Consider the following 14,220-nt stretch of genomic DNA (forward strand, 5'->3'; position numbering starts at 1 on the left):
CAGGCTTCCCTGACAAAGTGACATGTTGAGCTGAGTGAGGAAGTGAGCTGCGCAGGTGTTTAGGGGAGAGTACTCTGAGCCTGTGTTTCTGCGTCAGCCTCCACCTCCAGGTCCTGGAGCAGCTTCCCTTACATTCTTTCAAATTAGTCAAGACCCACTTGTTTCTGCCAACACCATCTCCTCCGGTACTCTAGAAACTTCTTTAATCCTGACCTCTCCATCCCTGGACAATAGGTTCCGCTGCCCAGCAGTGGTGGAAGGGCTGCAGGAGAAAGGGAAAAAAAACCAAACCAGGTGACACAGAGGGGAAATATATCTGGGGGGTGGTTACCAAAATGTATCTCCATTATACATATTCTAGAAAAATTATTAAATTAATATTAAAGAACGATTCAGGCAGAACAAAAGGTTACCTAGAAAATGATACAAATCAGGCTTACCTCAGACTTGACTCCTGTCATAGTAATTCTAGAAGACAAGGAAAATGTGTCTACAGACTTTAGGAAAAGGATCATGGGGGCACCTGGATGGCTCAGTGGGTTGGGGCCTCTGTCTTCAGCTCAGGTCATGATCTCAGGGTCATGGGATCAAGCCCCACATTGGGCTCTCTGCTCTGCGGAGAGCCTGCTTTGCGCTCTCTCTCTGCCTGCCTCTCTGCCTACTTGTGATCTCTGTCTGTCAAATAAATAAATAAAATCTATAAGGAAAAAAAAAAGGAAAAGGATCATGACACAAGAATTTCATATATACAGATATGTGTAGACATACCTGTATATATGAAATTTTGTATGTCATTCTCAAATATGTGACATCTCAGAACATGAAGAATCCCTGTATCCCACTTGAGAAAATATATTCCCATGACCATAGTAGAGATGAAAGTTAAGAACTCCAGAAGGAGGAAGTTGTAGCTAAAAGGCCCGAGGATCCCTTGTCTACTCAGGTCAGGACCTGGAATGAAGAGCGCAAGTTGGGGGTGGGATTTAAGGGGCCAAGCTTGGCCCTACTGTACTTTCTTCCACATGACCGCTGCTGTGGCTCCTGTTTCCACTTCCCAGTGCTAGGAAATGGGCTTGTTGAGCTATATCCTTCAGATTCAGAAATCTTTTGCACGTATCATGGCCACTGACTGGTAATGAATAGGGTTCTCTTCAAGCACTGGTGAACAATGGCTATACAGGGCATTCTGTTAAGAAACTGAACCAGGAGAATTACTTTTAAAATGTGCTTTCCTGGGGTGCCTGGGTGGCTCAGTGGGTTAAAGCTTCTGCCTTCGGCTCAGGTCATGGTCTCAGGGTGTTGGGATCGAGCCCCGCATCAGACTCTCCGCTCAGCGGGGCGCCTGCTTCCTCCTCTCTCTCTGCCTGCCTCTCTGACTACTTGTAATCTCCTGTCTATCAAATAAGTAAATAAAATCTTTTTAAAAAAATGTGCTTTCCCCACACCAAACCAGAATGACATAGTGCAACATAGTGGCCCTATTTTTTTTTCTGCCTTAGAACATGAATGATGATTTTCTGTACTTTTAAAATTTACAGTGAGAGTTCTGAGTCAGTGAGGTTTGATTGGGAAAGACTACTAGGCCACAAAGTAATAGATTTGATCTCTCTGAGCCTCTTCCAACCCCCTTTCTCACAGGATCTGTGAACTTTCCTGTGTTAACAAATCTTTAATTCAAACTAAATTGCAATTAGTTTGCAATAAATTGCAATTATACTAAAAAAAAAAAAAAAGAAAGAAAAAGAAAGTATGGCTGCAGGGCCCCTGGGTGGCTCAGTTGGTTAGACCTCTGACTCTTGATTTTGGCTCAGGTCATGATCTCGGGGTCATGGGATTTAGCCCCAGGTCAGGCTCTGAGCTCAGCATAGAGCCTACTTGGTATTCTCTCTCTCTCTCTCTGCTGCCTCACGCATGCTCTCTGTCAAAAAAAAAAAAGTATGGAAAAAAATTATAAGGAAATAATATTAAGGCAAGGGATAGTATCCTCAGGAAACTAAGTGGTATTTTTTTTCCTGCTTCATAGTCAGCAGATACTTTAAAAACAAATTTTTAAGAAACCAACATATGCAATTTTATATAGAACATGTTTAATTGTAGCTATGTAAAAATGTACACAGTGAAAGAGAAATACATCCCAATGTATTTGTGGGACTATCGATGATCAATGATTTTTTTTCCTTCTCTTTATGTTATTTTCTAAATTTTCATTAGGAGCAGGTACTACATCTGTAATGGAATTTTTTTTTTATTAAGTTAAAATAAGATGATGAGGGTTTTGAACTTGCTTCAAGAGTACAAGCAGATTGCTGTATGGATGCCAAAAAAGTAATTGCTAACTATAAACAATTCTCATTTTCATCAAAACTGATTGGGCAGTTTCTACTTAGATTTCTAGTGAAGCCAATATTTTTAGCTGGAAAGAGCAGAATTTCTTTTATAATATTTTGAGTTCAAACTGCTCGCATAAGCTCCTTAAGAGTATTATTAAACATTCGTACTTAGCAACTCCAAAATAAAAAAGGATTTTCTATAGGGAGAAGGGGGGCAAACCTTCAGGTGTCCCGTCAAGAGGAATTAAACAGTCAGATCTTTCTAGGTCCAAAGCAAATCCTGTCAGGTGCTCAGAAGGAGTGTTGGCCTTTTTCGTAAATCCCCTCATATTGTAGCCTGGGCAGAAGGGTACAAGAGTATCTGGCTTTGGGGGGCCTGAACAGACCCGATTCTGCCACTTGCTGGTGACAGAATCCAAAGGCAGAGAACTGGGTGATCGTGGAAATGAAACGAGACGAAACCAGCGAGGGAGACAAACCATAAGAAACTCTTAATCTCAGGAAATAAACTGAGGGTTGCTGGAGGGGAGAGGAGTGGGAGGGATGGGGCGGCCAGGTGATTGGGGAGGGTATGTGCTGTGGTGAGTGCTGTGAATTGTGTAAGACTGATGAATCACTAGACCCGTACCCCTGAAACAAATAATGCATTATATATTAATTAAAAAAAAAAAGTATGGAAATTTTAAAAATAAATAAAAGAAATTTCAGTGAGACCAACATGGCAGACAGTGGATTAGCATCTCAAAGACTATCTCCAAAGTGCCCCCAATACTTACTGGTTTATATAAGGAAAATGTGGGGCAAAGGTGGGTGGGTAGTGCAGGTGAGCAGGGATGGTCAAGGCCGTCATTGTCTTAGTGTCCGTCACAGGGTCTTGCTGGCTCAGGGCAGTCCTTATTACTTGAGGAGGAAGTGTTGGTTCCTATCAGGGGATGCTTTGCCAGAAGGGTCTTTTACCTGAGATAAGAGATAAGCTGGAAAGAACCTAATCAATTAGAAAGTTGAGGGGTGCCTAGCTGGCTCAGTCAGTAGATTACCCGACTCTTGATCTTGGGGTCATGAGTTCAAGCCCCACACTGGGCTTGGAGACTACTTTTTAAAAAATGGAGGTAGGTGAAGTTTTGAGTTTGGTCTAAAATAGCACCAACGGGAGGCATGTATTACACCAAAGACTTTGGACTTTGATACTCCCGGTCCCATCTCCTTGCTGGCTTTACAGCTGCAAAGAAAATCTAGACTGCTTCGTTCTGCTTCGTCTCTTGCCCACCTCTGCTCCAGCTCTCCTGGCGTAACTAGGAACTCTTTGGGAAGCAAAATTATGTCCAGATTCAAAGTGGTCTAGATCTATATTAAGAACAAAGGAGCATTTCCTGAAAGAAACAATCTGCCAAGATTTCATTTCACTCACAATGAAATGGCCTTTTATTTTACTTTGCTCTTCAACTTAGCTTTGTCTTTCCACTTCTGAAAAGGAGGTTTGCTTTTTCCTGGAATCACCAAAAGGCCTATTAAGGGGACTTTCCCTAAACAGTGTTTTCTCAGCATGGAAATCTAGGCACACTTTCTCAGGCCCTATTTTCCCCTGAGTTTGCCCATAGCTGTTCCCAGACTAGAATGAGGAGGTTGCTTTTTAAAAATTCAGATTCTCTGGGACCTGCCCGAGATCTGACTCAGAATTTCTTAGGGACTGGCTCCAGACTTTGGATTTTAAAAGCAAGTTTCCTGAGAAAATAGTTATCTGTGGCTCACAGTATATTCACAGTTAATACGTGCTGAATAAATTAACATAGAAGGGGGAGAGTTTGCTGAGTGATTCTAATGCAAACTAAAGTTTAAGAACTGTGGCTTTACTCTCTAAAAATAAACTTGAAGTTAAAAATTTGGTTTGCCCTTCTCACCCTTCCTCCCAGTTTTCCCACTCATATTCCAGGTTATTGGAGTTCAGTTCCGGGTAAGAACCCTGTTGTATTCCATTTTACAGAAAGGGAAAGGGACTGAGGAAGGGCCCTTCCTTATTCAGGATTCACAACAACCTCTTCCATCTGAGTTCAAAGACATAACAATAGCCGGTATCCTCTGAGTACTTCCAGTGGTCCCTGTACTTTTCAGACATTATCATACCTAATTCCCACTCTACAGAGAAAACATAGGTGTTCTTAATTTTTTTTTTCTTTTCAGCATAACAGTATTCATTGTTTTGGCACCACACCCAGTGCTCCATGCAATACGTGTCCTCCCTAATACCCACCACGTTCACCCAACCTCCCACCCCACCCCCGCCACTTCAAGACCCTCAGGTTGTTTTTATTAAATAGATGCCTTAATTCCCATTTTGTACTTGAGGAAACTGACACTCAGAAAGCATCTGAACTCAGGTGTGTTTTGTCATTCGAAATCTGGGCTTTTTCTGCTGTGTCCTGATGCCTGCATCCATCCCCTGAAATTACTTACTGAGAGCAGTCCCTCTGACTTAAAGCTTTGTTATCTGCTCACATTCACATTTTAATACTTGCTGGGCAATAATAATATCAGATCGGTTACTGAAAACCTTTTGATACAAAAAGGGTGACCCAGTGGGAGAGGCTGGATGCCAAGGAGTGCAGGCCCCCTCACTGTGGCTCCCCTGCCCACCCCCCCACTCGGTCTTACCCGGGACCAACTGGCTCTGGAAGCCTCTGCCCACTCCTCGGGGCCAGGGTCACTGACAACAGTCCTGTTATGCCAATAGCTGAGTTTTTCAGAGGATTTCCTGTATATGTTTGAAAAGGGGTAGATGCTAACCACCTGGAGAGAGACTAAGAATACAGTTGATATCAATTAAAATGAACACGTTTGTTATTCATGCTTCTTTGTTTTCTGCTGTTAAAAAAAATGGATGCCTTTCAGTTGTGATGCAATCTGGCAAATCACCTTTTGGAGCTCTTCTTAAGAGTCAGGCCAGTACCAGGCCCTTCACTGGTCAAAAAGGAAATGATCCCAGAGAGAATGTTTAACATCTGAGAAAGCTATGGAGGCTGGGGGAGGAGGAAAGGGGTTGGGGGGCTGGGGGGGTGGTTATCATGGAAGTGGGGAGAATTACTTAGAAGTTTGGGTGTTTGCTTCTTATCCATTATTTCCACTGGAGTCCGTTTTTTAATCGCAAGCTCTATGAGGTCAGGAACAGTGTCCCGTTTACTATGTTATCTCTCGTAACCAGGACGGAGAAGGCAATCAGTAAACCTTATGATGGATGTCGAATTTGAAACTTTTCAGAAATCCCTATGTGGACCTCGTTATGGTAATTTTGTATTTTCTAATCTCTTACAGAACAATATAATTGAATGCAGTCACAATGTCTTAAGTCGTTAAATATCCGAGCCCATATGTAAGATTTCAGACATCCTCTTTTTGTCGTTAAAGATCTGACTGTAGAAATGGAATAAAACAGAAAGTTAGGACAATGTTGAAGAATCAAATAAATCCAAATTCAAAAATATTACAACAATGTTTGTTACTATTTTTCTTTTTCCTTTTGTTCCAGAATGATGTTACTTTGCTCCAGGAACAATGAGTCATTTGTCATCTGTATTATGCTTTCTTCCAAATAAAATAGCTATGTAGTGTGGATTTATAGAAAAAAAGCCTTCATAAATCTAAAGACATGCTAGAATAATATTATTAAGATGGGTGATTAATGGGAGTTAGAGGAATGTCTTACTTAAGTGTTAAAATCCCCCCCAAAAAATATCAATCTTTAGATTGCTGCAAGTTTGTCCCTATGGATTGTAAATATGGACAAATAATATTTATTTAGATATAGCTCTTAAAGTAAAATGACTGTGTTTTGTTTTCAAAAGTACATACTATTCAGGGCAATTAGATGTAGACTGAATAAGGAATCTATCTATTCAGTTACTGTGATTTATGCTAATCCTACAAGAATCAATACTCCCATATTAGATTAAGAAAATTATAGAATAATGGGGTATGTGGCTGACTCAGTCGGAAAAGCATGCAACTCTTGATCTCAGGGTTGTGTGTTTGAAACCCACACTGGGTGTAGATATTACTTAAATAATTAAACAAACAAAAGAATTATAGACAAATAAAGTTAGAAAAGATTTCAAAAGATCCTAAGGTATAGTCTTTGTGGATACTCCTGTTATGGGCAAAACAATATTGTAAAAGGTCTGAAAACTATGATTGTCCTCTGACCCAGTAATTGCTCTTAAAAGAATTTATCAGAGAGGCGCCTGGGTGGCTCAGTGGGTTAAGCCGCTGCCTTCAGCTCAGGTCATGATCTCAGGGTCCTGGGGTCAAGCCCCACAACGGGCTCTCTGCTCCGCAGGGAGCCTGCTTCCTCCTCTCTCTCTGCCTGCTTGTGATCTTTCTCTGTCAAATAAATAAATAAAATCTTAAAAAAAAAATAATAATAAAAGAATTTATCAGAAATGTGTATAAAGATATATGTAGGAGCACCTGGGTACCTCAGCTGTTCAAGCGACTGACTTTGGCTCAGGTCATGATTCCAGGATCCTGAGATGGAGCCCCGCATCGGGCTCCTTGCTCATTGGAGAGCCTGCTTCTCTCTCTCCTTCTGCCTGCCGCTCTGCTTATTGTGCTCTCTAAAATAAAATCTTAAAAAATATATATATGTAAAATATATAATCATATCCCTATTTATAATAGCATGGGATTGGAAACTGCCTAGATGTGCCACAGTGGGAGATTCGTAAAATACCTCATACTCTATCTCATCATCTACAACCGCTTGTGAAGTCACACTGGTTAACATGGGACATGTTCACCACCTATTGTCTGTGTCGTCTCAATGTGGTGTTTCTCTAGACTCCACGTTGTCAAGTGACTGAAAGCTAGGGACACAGGGTAGGGTGACATGGCGAGTGAGTTCCACGTGGAGGTGCACACAGACTTGGAAGAACAACTGTCTAAACAGTTGAACAGAACATTCTGTCTAAACAGAATGGTGCTTGGATTAGGTACTTCTTTCGCCTGGACCACCCCACCCCCCACCCCACCCTAACCAGCCTTTCTGCTTCCGTCCTTGCTGGTGAAGCCACGTGAGCAGGTGTCCCCTGCTGGCACCTTGCTGCTGCTGAGAGGTCTTCTCCACCTGGTGAGTTGTCTGCAGAGACCCTCTCAGCTCTCAGAGGTCTCTGCAGATTTGGAAGAACGAGGGAGTTCATGCCCCACACGGTGACCCCCGACCAAAGGGGGATACATATTTCAAACGGTATGCCGGCTAGTGTTTAGCATCCAGCTCTCTGATGAAAAGGGCCCTGATGTGTAGTATTCACCAGTTTCCATAATGTAAATGTTTCCCACCATCGTTGATTTCAAGACACCCACCCAACATCACTGAACGTAAAGTTGGCAAGAGATGTGCACAATAGGCTGCACCAAGCTGGGACAAGCAGGCTCCAGCACACCATTGAATACCACTCACTTCTTCCGTCTCTCCAGTGGACAGTCTGAGCATAGTCTCTTGTGTCAACTCCTTAAGAGATACCCAGGGAGATGGAGTCCTACTCACCCACAGTGCGGAACAATTGGTAACACTCCTTTGAGTTGCCTTTCCTTTTCTTACAGTTTCCCTCTCTCCAGTCCTCCAGTCTCATTCCCTGGGATTACTTCCCAAGAGAAATATCAGCTCTGCCCATGAGCTCTGGTCTAAGGCTCCTTCTGGGGAAATCCAAGGTAAGATACAGTTACTTTGGGATGCGACCATTCTGGTTAATTTGGATTTTTTGTTTGTGCTTATTAATGTCCTTGATTTTTCGCATCAGATATGTGTCTTACATAATTTAAAGGAAAGTAGATGTTATTTAAAATTGTGGGTTATTTCTATGTGTCATTAAAGGGTCCCTGGTGAACTGGAAAACATGTAATTTAGGAGGATTTAGCTGCTTCGTAGGCTCCCATTTTTTATCCGCCATGCCCGTTGGTCATCCTTCTGAAACGCAGATATAAGACTGATCCATAAGAAGGGGAAAAAGAAAAGCATGTGACCAGGAAAGCAGGAATGAGTGGAAAAGATAAATTTTCTTTATTTTTCTTGTTGGCTTCTTACCTTTTCTTTAATCCTACCAATGGTCACAGATAGGCATTCATTAAAGGATATTAAAAATAATAATTACAGATGAGAAAACTATGATTCACAAAGTTGAATGATGAGAAAAATAGTGTTGGCATACAGTTCATATTTAGAGAGATAATCAGTAGATATAAGTGAATTTCCAAACTTGTCAGTTGACCAAGTAGCAAAAGCATCATTATTTTCTGGAAATAGTTCATTCTGAGAAAACTCTGCAGGGAAAAAAAAAATCTTACAGTTCAAAGAGAATGTAGTTAAGCCTTGAGATGCAAAAGAAAAGTATAAAAATCTATAGATATTAGAAATGGCAGGGGGAATATATAATAGAATAAATATTCACAATGATTAAAAAACACCACACAGTGGGTGACTGGCTGGCTCAGTGGGAGGAGGGGCAACTCTTGAGCCCCATGTTGGGGGTGGAGATTACTTAAATGAATAAATAAATAATTTTTAAAATAATTTAAAAAGTAAAACACATATAATTATGTTAAACTCAACAAGAAGTGTGTAGGACCCAGATACAGAGAACTACGGAATGTTCCTGGGATGTGAGTCTTGGGAAAATGGAGAGACTAACATGACGATTCCTTTCACCAGATTCCCTTTCTAACCCTCAGAGGGCAAAGAGACTCTTTTAAAACCCTAACAGTTACACTGCGAGGCCTCAGAGAATCTGTTCAGCTTGCTTCTTTCCCATTTGCTTTGTCTGTGGTTTCCACATACGCGTATGGAGTATATAAACATACATATGCACGTACACATATATGTGTATGTATATATACACAGACATATGGATGTACAGAAACGTGTGTGTACATGTGTATAGACACACATACATACAAAACCTTAACTATGTAAATAAATATATCTAAAGGTTGAAAAAGCCAATAGGCAGTAGATCTATAGTGACATTTCTTTTTTTTTTTTTAAGATTTTATTTATTTATTTGATAGACAGAGATCTCAAGTAGGCAGAGAGGCAGGCAGAGAGAGAGAGGAGGAAGCAGGCTCCCTGCCAAGCAGAGAGCCCGATGCAGGGCTTGATCCCAGGACCCTGGGATCATGACCTGAGCCGAAGGCAGAGGATTCAACCCACTGAGCCACCCAAGCGCCCCTCTTTTTTTTTTTTTATTTTATTTTAAAAGACTTTATTTATTTATTTGACAGGCAGAGAGCACAAGTAGGCAGAGCAGCAGGCAGAGGGAGAGGGGGAAGCAGATTCCCCACTGAGCAGAGAGCCCGATGCGGGGCTCCATCCCAGGACCCTGAGATCATGACCTGAGCTGAAGGCAGAGGCTTAACCCACTGAGCCAACCAGGCACCCTATTTCTTTTTTATTCTTTGCCCATTTTCTTCAGTAAGGCTGTATTACAAATTATATCTCTAATCAGAAAAGATTTAAAATCGAATTCCAGGGCGCCTGGGTGTCTCAGTTGGTTAAGTGACTGCCTTCAGCTCAGGTCATGATTCTGGAATTCTGGGATCGAGTCCCACATTGGGGGTCCCAGCTCTGCGGGCAGTCTGCTTCTCCCTCTGACCGTCTCCCCTCTCATACTCTCTCTCACTCTATCATATAAATAAATAAATAAAATATTTTTAAAAAATGAAAAAATCAAATCAAATTCTGGTAGAATACAAGTACTTCTGCCTTACGTCTCCCCATCAAGCCTGTATGATTTCCCACCTGGGGGCAGTCATCACACTGGAGTCATCGAGCACGAGGTGCTTCCGGGCCTGGCCTTTATCAATCCAGCCAAACTCAGTGACCGTGCTTGTCACCACGGGGAAGCCTAACAGCTACATGGCTGGAATGGCAGTGTGGCTTGGCACTATCTTGGAGTTTGAGGGCCACTAAGACACGGATTCAGTGACATTACTCTTCTTCTCTTGGGCAACTGGTTTATCATATGCTGGTGTTTATTCCGTCTCTCCTCTGGCCTTGAAGAAGCTCAGCGCGAGATTGGCGTCAACATCTTTCCAACTCCAAATGACCCACAAGTTCACCTTTTAGTAGTAACTTTTCCTCACACTTTGTATTTGACCTGATTAGCTTTTTTATTTTGGCATTGTTCTGCCGTATTTCATGTCTCTATATACTCTGCCTGAAATCATTTTTGGAAGACAGAGTACACAAAAATTAACAAACTGTATGAAGTCAGAAGCATAGTGAGTTTCCTCAGGGTCTTTCCAAGATGCTGCAAGCTCCTTGAGAAGCACAGTTTTGTGCAGTGGGAGGAATGACGTGGAAAGGGGACCACCAGTCTCTGAAAGTGTCCTCCTCACAGGCGAGGCCTGAGCCACGTTGCTTAGCTTCCCTGGACTTCAGGCTCTAGAAGGTTTGCTTTTGTCCCTGAAATTCATGGAAATTTCTCTTGTCCTGGTTTCCCTGACTGCCCTAAAGTAAGTGTGTATGATGAGAGGGGTCCATTTACCAGACACTTCATGAGGCTGTGTATGGAGAGCACTATGCCATGTGGAAATCGTCACACTCGTTGCCTTAAACCCCAGCTTCTCAGAGTGGATTGTGGAGAATTTCTTTCAAGACCTTGAAAATATGCCATCACCATATTTATAGCGGTTTCATTTATATGGTGAAAACAATTTGATACAACATACATATTCCACTATAGGAAACCAGGGTAAGTGGTTTCTCAAATGTAATTTAAAAATTACGAATCGCTTCTCGGCCTTTTGGCTAAGATAAAGTGTAAAAATTGTGAAAAGAGGGCACCTGGGCTGACTCAGTTGGTGGAACATGCAACTTCTGATCTTGGGGTTGTGAGTTTGAGCCCCACGTTGGGCATGGGGATTACTAAAATAAATAAAGTAAACATTAAGATAATGTAGGAATATGGAAAGGCATGTATATAATAAAACAAACAAAAACATGAAATAAATTTCTGGATATTATATAAAGTCAAATCTGGAGGCACCTGGGTGGCTCAGTCAGGTAAGCGTCTGTCTTTGGCTCAGGTCATGATCATCGGGTTCTGTTATCGAGTACCGCGTTGGCCTCCCTGCCCAGTGAGGAAGCTGCTTCTCCCTCTGCCTCTGCCTGTCTCTCTGTGTTCTCTGTCTTGCTCACTCTCTCTCTCAAATAAATAAATAAATCTTAAATCTTAAATATATAAATAAATAAATATTATAAATAAATAAAATCTTAAAAAAGTCAAATATGACTGCGCACAATTTTTTTAAGAGTTATTTATTTATTTGAGAGAGAGAAAGTTAGGGGCAAGGGGCAGAGGGAGAAGAGAGAATCTCAAGCAGACTCCATCCTGAGCATGGAGCCTGACGTGTGTCGGGCTTGAACTCACGACCCTGAGATCATGACCTGAGCCAAAATCAAGAGTTGGATGTTTAACCCACTGTGCCGCCCAGGTGCCTCTTGACTGCACAGGAATTTAAACAGCTGAGTTTGAAGTAGGGTTGTAAGTATGCTTTGGGGATGTGACAGAAAAAGAATTAAATGATTAATACTAATATTAAATCACTGGTTGCTTTGAACAAATCCAAAGATTTGAACCTGTAACTTATGCAGGTATTAGTGCCCATAAATGTGTTCAAGCCATAAATTCTTCATCAATGGATCTCATAATTATTTGAGAAAATGTCAAGTTAGATTATTGCCTCATGAAAAACTTTGGACAGGTTCTCTTAGGGTTCTCACAGTTTTCAGTCTTTTTTTGGCTTTAACAGGGCTAAGTCTTTTCCAAGAGTTTATTTGCTTCTCCTGCTTATTCTCTACTGTAGAAGTCATCATTCTGTGTTTGTAGCAAAATAATCGTTTCCATAGTAACCAACTGGGATGTCTCAAAAGAGGATTATGACTTCAGGAAAGGAATAAACAACAGGAGAAGACGAATAATGAAAATAATGGGGATTCTTATTCTTAAAAAGAATGAAGAAATATTTGGTTGAGAAAGTATGCCATAAGTCCTTCAGAATTATTTCTATCTTAAAAACACTACTTCTCGGGGTGCCTGGGTGGCTCAGTGGGTTAAGCCTCTGCTTTCAGTTCAGGTCATGATCTCAGGGTCCTGGGCTCAAGCTCCGCATCGGGCTCTCTGCTCAGCAGGGAGCCTGCTTCCTGCTCTCTCTCTGCCTGTCTCTCTGCCTACTTGTGATCTCTCACTGTCAAATAAATAAAAATCTTAAAAAAATAAAAATTTAAAAATTTTTAAAAACCACTACTTCAGCTCAGTTTTCCAGGAGACATCCTTTACTCGAAGAGGCAGCTACTCTTGTACAAGAGACCCTGTCTGCGTAAAAGAGATGAGGGGTGAAGGGAAGCCTAATAAATTCTCCATAACATTTTAATCAGTTACTGTGTATTGAAAAGAATACAGGCATATGTACTGTACAGGGCCAGAGCTGAACTACTTTATTTTTTATTTTATTTTTCTAGAAATTCATGGGGCAGTACGATAAAAAGAATAAACCATTTGAAGATTTTGTTTAAATGAAGCAGGGATTCATTTGATCTGTACATTTCCTATTAAAAAAAAGCATTCTAGGAGTGTCTGGATGGGTCAGTAGGTTAAGCATCTGCCTTCAGCTCAGGTCATATCCTGGGGTCCTGGGATCAAGCCCTGCATTAGGCTCCCTGCTCAGTGGGGGGCCTGATTCTCCCTCTCCCTCTGCCTGTTGCTCCCCTTGCTTGTACTTTGTCTCTATCAAATACATAAATATAGTCTTTTTAAATAAATAGATAGATAGCATTTGAGGGGCACCTGGCTGTCTCATTTTGTGGAGCATGAGACTCTTGACTACAGGGTTGTGAGTTCGAGCCCCACACTGGGTGTAGAGATTGCTTAAAAATAAAATCTTAAAAAAAAAAAAAAATTCTAGAGTTGTGCCCGGGTGACTCAGTCAGTTAAGCAACTGCCTTTGGCTCCAACCATGCTTTCAGGGTCCCGGGATCGAGCCCTGCGTTGGGTTCCCTGCTCAGCGAGGACGCGGCCTCTCCTTTTCTTTCTGCGTCTGCCTCCTGCTTGTGCTCTCTCTCGCTTGCTTGCTTGCTCTCAAATAAATAAATGAAAAATCTTTGAAAAAATCCAGATAAATCAAAAACCCAAAACAGTATGGATGGGATGTATTTGTATTGTCTGTATTTTAGAGCTAGTGTGACATAGTAAGGTAATTATTAACGTGACATGTAGGCAACCCAGATGTATTTTAGTTTTCATGCCGTCTGATTTGCTCTGACTACCCTACACTAGGACATCAGTTACTTCAGACCTCTAGTCAACATGGAGTCAGCCAGTTCTGAGCAAAGACAGCCCAACAGAAGACCAGGACATATTTTTGGACTACTTTTCACTGTGGTATTTATAAATGGTAAATTTATATTTAGTAAAATGCACATATCTGAAAACATCATGTAAATGGAATCATACAGTATATATTCTCTGTGTCTAGTATCTTTTGCTCAGGAAATTTTTTTTAAGTTGATTTTTTTTAATCTAAGTAATCTCCACATCCAACTCGGGGCTTGAACTCACAACCCCAAGATCGAGCATCACAATGTCTTCCAACTGAGCCAGCCAAGTGCCCCTGACTCAGTAAGGTTTGAAATTCATCCATAGAGTTGCATACATCAATAATTCCTTCCTTTTTATCACAGAGCAATATTCCATTGTATGACTAGGTCACCTTAATGTATTGATGGATAAGACCATTTGTGACTGGTCTGTATTATATAAATTGTAAAACATAAGCCAGCCTGCTTATATGACCTATGCTCCTTCTCTCATCTAATTAGCGATATTTTGCATTCCTCTGCATTGACATG

This window comes from Meles meles, chromosome 10 (genome assembly GCF_922984935.1).
Source record: "Meles meles chromosome 10, mMelMel3.1 paternal haplotype, whole genome shotgun sequence".
In the NCBI taxonomy this organism is placed as follows: Eukaryota; Metazoa; Chordata; class Mammalia; order Carnivora; family Mustelidae; genus Meles; species Meles meles.